Here is a 6,063-nt window from a genome sequence, read left to right on the forward strand (position 1 = left end):
CCTATAGGATAGAGCTCGGGACTGTGGAGAGGGATGACTAATCCCTAAACCTAAATTGCCAAAAAATCGTTATCAATAGAATTGGATTATTTTCGAATTATTTTTAGTCAGTTCTAAATATAGGCAAGGTGACAACCAGCAAGGTATTTTTCCAGAGTTGCCAGAGAAAAAAGTAGGGCATATTATCATGTTGTGATTGCCAGGCTTTTGATGGTACATGTTCCATTAAAAAAATATTCAAAAACTGGATTGAACCATTACAGAACCTTATACATTATAATGCTTACAAATACATGGGGTTTTAATAAAATTGTTGAATAATTGCCTAATTTTTTATTTAAGTATAAGTAAGTCTTAATCTAGAAATTGTAAAAAAAGTTAATGAAAACTCAATCTTAGTTGTAAGCCCGAAAAAATACCACATTTTGTATATTTTCAAAATCCAATTTGTTTTGTATATTTTTAACATTTTTATTATTATAGAAAACAGTATTTTCTTTGTAAATTAAACTTATAAAGGATAAATGTTTTTCTTAAATATTGATTACAATGAACGTTCAGTTAACCTTTTTTTAACCATTGGTTGACTTTTGAAGAACTTTGAATTTAAATATCAAAATTAAATTTGTATTAATAGCGAGACATGCAGCTTGCTAAAAACATTATTTTAATTCAAGAAAACATTTTAAATTCTACATTCAGTACCTTTTTTATCCTTCTGCATGATTTTTTTGTATGGGCTTAAAAAAATAAATTTGTATAAGAAAGTAGGTTTTTTTTTAATATTATGCCTTTAAAAAACTTATTTGATTTTATAAGAAACTCTTTATTTATTTATTTCATATTTTATTTTACCGGTCTGAGATTAATTTGTTGTTTTTAGTGTTTTTTTTAAATACCCAAAAGTTAAAAAAAAATATCAGGGTAGGTTTTTTTTGTTTCCCTTCAGGTCTCATTTAATAATTTATTCGTTTAAGTTTGAATTAAACTGTAATTGAGAGTAAAATGGAAAGTATGTAGATTTCTTGTAAATTGACTGTTGACACACATTTCCTAGTTCATTTTACGTCGTTCACTCTTACTTCTAGTCACGTGAAACAACTCAACTGTTAATTCAGAGTTAATTAAAATTATATCAATGTCAGACTGAGCACGACTGTCACTGTGTGACCATTTATCCCACCAACCACCGCATCCTTTGGGGAGGACCCTCAAGGCATCGGCAGTCAAATGGCAAAGCCAAACTTTGTCGCTGCCCATTGGAATAACGAAAATAAAGCCAATTGCAAATAGATTATATAAATGGGTAAATCAAAATTTAATAAAACCCAGGGAAATGTGCACTCGCTGGAGCGGAGAAAAAATAGGAGGGCCCTGGTGTCACCCGCAGTAGTGGCAGGTCCAAGGAATTTTAATAATGATCACGTATCCTGGCAGCGAGTCCACGTTGTTGTTTTAGTGCACGTGCGCCAATTGCCAACACTAAAGGGATTCATTTGTGAATTATCCAGTGCCAAAATTCCGGGGAGGGCCATCCCCACCAACCCAAACCCACGGGCCTAAACAAACACCGAGCCGAGGTCGAAGGCTGGGAATCAACGAAAACAAATTGCAATTGAGCCGGCAAAGGATGGGTGACAAAAAGTGGCCACCACCAGTCGCAGGATGATGAGGATTGGAACTCAGTTTCGTTTCTGGATTCGGATTCACGAGGGATACAGTCGCGATGCGCATTTGACAGCTCAAGCGGAATGCACACAGACGATGGCGATGAGGATGAAAGGCGCGGATGGGTCTGGGGTTACGCCCAAAGCCAGGGCAACAAGCCGCTACATGGCTCTAGAGCTGTGGATAAAGGATATATACTGGGTTCGCCGGGCTGCTGGGAAAAGTGGCCCATGGCCCATGGCCCGAGGACCCAGGACCACCCCCATTTCGCTCGTTTAAAATGCCTTGGATTCCCATGAAATTTCGTCGGAATTTTTATTAAGTTGCCAATTTGGCAATTGACAGAGTTGATCAAAGTGGCTGGGCCATGGCGGGGGTGGCTGAATATTTCCCCTGATTTCTGTGTGAATTAATTTCAAATTAGTTTGCCACATGCATTTCGGGATTTATTGGATTTTCGCAGACGCACACAGAGGGGGCAGAACACAAAGGGTCATGAAAGTGAGGGGTTAGCCACAATCCCTTAATAGGCCTAATCAGCACAATCGATGGCCGGTGATTTGTTTAGCGCATTAGCAGCTCCAGTACTGACCACTGTCCAGCTGCCACAAACTCATCTGCCACTTGGCCGTCCCTCCGAAACCCCTGCCCCTTTTCGCTGGCCCAAAATCAGGTCAGGCGAACGCATATAAACACACCATTTCGATTTAGATTGTGATTTCTGGAATGCATTAATTTGTGTTAATGGGCAAAAGCAAAGATTTCCCGTTTGTTAGGGCTTGGAGTGCAGGCGGGGTTTATTTTTAGTGGCCCACAATGGATACACACATGGGGAACTTTAGGATTGCCTGGAGATGGAATTTTCCACGGGCAATGGGCGAATCATCCTATCGTATTTCAGCCCAAGCATTTCCTAAGACCATCGCAGCCATAACTGAATATTTAGTCATTCACGTGCTGCCTGCAATCGGTCAAAGCGACGGCAGACAAGTGGCAAATTGTATCTGCACGTATGGCAAGACCCAAATATTCTATGCCAAAACCGCCTATATGTGTGTCCACTTGCCAGACCGAAATACTTTCGGATATGCGCTCCATCGAGTATTGTTTCCCAAATCTATAGGTCGGTTATATATCTGCCCAGTCTCTGTCTGCCGCACTGTACGCCTCCAGGGCGAACAGAAATATTCAAGAACAGAGCGTAGAGGCTAGGATAGAGGCAGCCGTGTACATGTTCTCCTTTAGAATGTCTGTGAAAGAGTGGGGTGGACCAAATGACTTTCTTTTAAAACTCATTACCACAGCAAAACAAATAAAAATACGTTTAACATTAAACTTTATATTAAGTGGAATGACCTTATATAGTCTCGTTTATATTGAAAGAAACTATTTTTAAACATGAGTTAATATCCTGATCAATATTTATTAAATGCACAACTTTTTTTAATTTATTTTTTCTGAAATGATGTTATCTATGAAATTTATCAAGATGAAATCTATCAAGATTTGCGATTAATATATAACAAGTTTAAATATTTTTTTGTAATTTTTAAAAATTAGGCTCTTTACAAACTACAAAGTTTAGGAAGGGTTTTGGACAAAAAAAAGGTATTCTTGTAAAAAAATCGAATGTCATATGGAAAAGGGAATGTGGTTGTATTTTAGATATGTATTATATTACTGTGATGCATATTGCTTTTATTAATGGAACATTTATTTATTAGTTTTAAGATAAGCACGGAATTTCCTGAAATGGGCTTCCTAGATTGGCAAAGTAGTAGTAAAAGTATTATAATATTTTTTATTTAACAAATGGTAAAATCAAAAAGATTTCTGGAATAATGATTAGGGTGTGGAACTTCTTGACATTTTTATTGCGAATTGATTTTCGCTCGCTGAGTTCCTTGGGTCACCCGAATCAATTGCACATATCGCCGGCTATAACCTCTATGAGGGGGAGAGCAACAACAACCAAAAGTGACGCGGACATTTATGGTCTGTTCTAAAGCTGATTTCTGTTCGGTTTGCAGCACACCAACACCCTCGAATCGGCACACCCGCACACCGGCACACTCGCAGCAGCAACAACAATCATAAACGGGGAATATGTTGTTCGATAATTTCAGTGCTGGCCGCTGGTTTCATTTCGTTTGTATGGATTTATTTTTAACGTTGTTATTTTATATATACACGAAATAGAAGCAGCAAGCGCATAGGAAAAACAAAAAATATATATTGAAAAAATGTAGAAAATCGGAGGATGAAAAAGAGCAGCAGAGAAGTAGCGCCAACGCTTTCATCATCGACCAAACGGGCGCGATCAGCTGTATGTCGTCAATATGCGATACATCTCGGAACGGATCGAAGATATTCCCTTGGTCGGTGTGGGTGGGATGTGTTTTTAATTAATGTATAATCGAGATATGCGGATACAGAGAAATTGGAAGAGAGATATATGGTTTTTTTGGCTGGCCCATGGCCATTCAGCTTCCGCTCGGACCACTCATGGCCACGGGAAAGCATCTTCATTGGCACCACATCGTCATGATCGGTGCGACCATCTATGTGGAATCCACTCGGACCTGGACTCGGTGGTTTTTGACAAATCCTATTTATAGAGTCCGCCCTCTCGGTTTTTCGGTTGCCGTGGAACACTTGTCGCTTGTCTGCTCCAAAAACAGAACCGAACCCTCGCCAAAGCATTTGGGAATTTTAATTCCACTTCTTCGGTCGTCGCAGGCAGAGTGCCTCTGCCGCATCATGCACTCTTTCAAGTTCAATTCAGTTGGACTTTGTCTTGCACTTGGCGTGCATCGCAGTTTTATTTCATTTGTAATGTATTTTTGGTTCGTCACCGCCCGCGCCTCCGCCTCTGGGTCCGCCCGAGCACTTTGTGGGCCCCCAAAAGTGCCATTCTTGCGGAGGGCGGCACACATGTGATTCCTCGGCTGGCATTTATGCCTTATATGGCGAGTACTTGGCACCTACTCGCCCCAGCAATAGGGTATTTTTGGTGTTCCTCAGACCATCTACATCCGAGATGATTCATTCGCCTTCCGATCTCTATCTTTCGCTCTTCTCCCCATCGGAAAACACTTGGCCATCTCTCAATGTGGCTATCACTCAATCAGTGAGTAATCTATAAATGTATATTAGTATTTCCCAGAAGTGGGGTGGATGTGGGAGGGCAATGCCCCGGATGCAGTTCTCACCCCAGTCGGTCAACAATGATGATTTTAAAGAAGCTCGGATAGTTTAATTAGCCATTATTAAATATTGTTGTATATTGATTTTTCTTGAAGGACCTTTTAATTTGAAATTTAGCGGTGCAGGACCTTGATAGCCTTGTGGCGCCATCTATATGGCTTATTTTGCAGGAACGCACTATTTCCTCCAAGTGCTTACGCCACTCATTTGTGAAATGTAAAATGTATCATTTTTAAATTATTTTCATTTTAAAATCTGCGGAACTTTGGTAATATACATTAAACGATATTATGAATTAAACTTTTGCTTAAACGAAATATTTTCAGCAACTCAAATCTCCTGTAATATAATTTTTAAAATCTAGCGTGGACGCACGGAGCAAGTGTCACCACCGTCCGCCCAGGTGGCGCACTGCGTAAGCAAAGACACGAATCGATAGATGCGATTGGCCGTACTAAATGTATCGCTGCCTACAGTGGGTAAAAACACAAGGTCAAAAATTCACTTTTAGAACAGCTTGTACATATTTCTTCCACTGTGTATGGTTTAAATGGTCAAAAATAAGATGGCTTTTATAAAGGCCGAGCATTTTTTTTAATAAAGTAGGGCGTTGCACTCGAGTTAGCAAGCGCAGCTCAAGTAAACTTTCCTAAACTTATTTTATCTTAGAAAGTAAAATATGTTTTCAAGACCTTATTTGGTGCTTAGGTCTCTGGACTACTCTACTTTTGCTAATAATTTATGATTTTTTTGAATATGTGTTTCCTGTTTCCTGTTAATAGTTAGATTAATTTTCAGTTATGGGCACTAAATTTTTGTGAAATCATTTTTATTTAATAGAATGACAAGCTCTGACTGGGCAGAAAAAACGTTATATCGGCGATTGTCATTAAACTGGCCCTGGCCCTAAACGCTCACGACTGCTAAGTGGCCACCATTTCCATTTCCCTCGACGATTTCACTGTAAACGCAGTGTTTTATACCCATGCTTTGCGCTTCATATGCATATGGGTGAGATTTTCCGACTAGATGTGATGCGTGTGATAAGCGCCCTGATGTAATTGCGGGCAATTATCATTGTGCCGAGGTCCTTTGAGCGAATTGTGACGCTCATGTGGGAAATGCTTTTCTTTCCGTGTAAGCCGTACAGTAGTTACACGTCCTGAAACTAGCGTTCGGGATTTATAC

Source organism: Drosophila biarmipes, chromosome 2R (genome assembly GCF_025231255.1).
Source record: "Drosophila biarmipes strain raj3 chromosome 2R, RU_DBia_V1.1, whole genome shotgun sequence".
Taxonomy (NCBI): Eukaryota; Metazoa; Arthropoda; class Insecta; order Diptera; family Drosophilidae; genus Drosophila; species Drosophila biarmipes.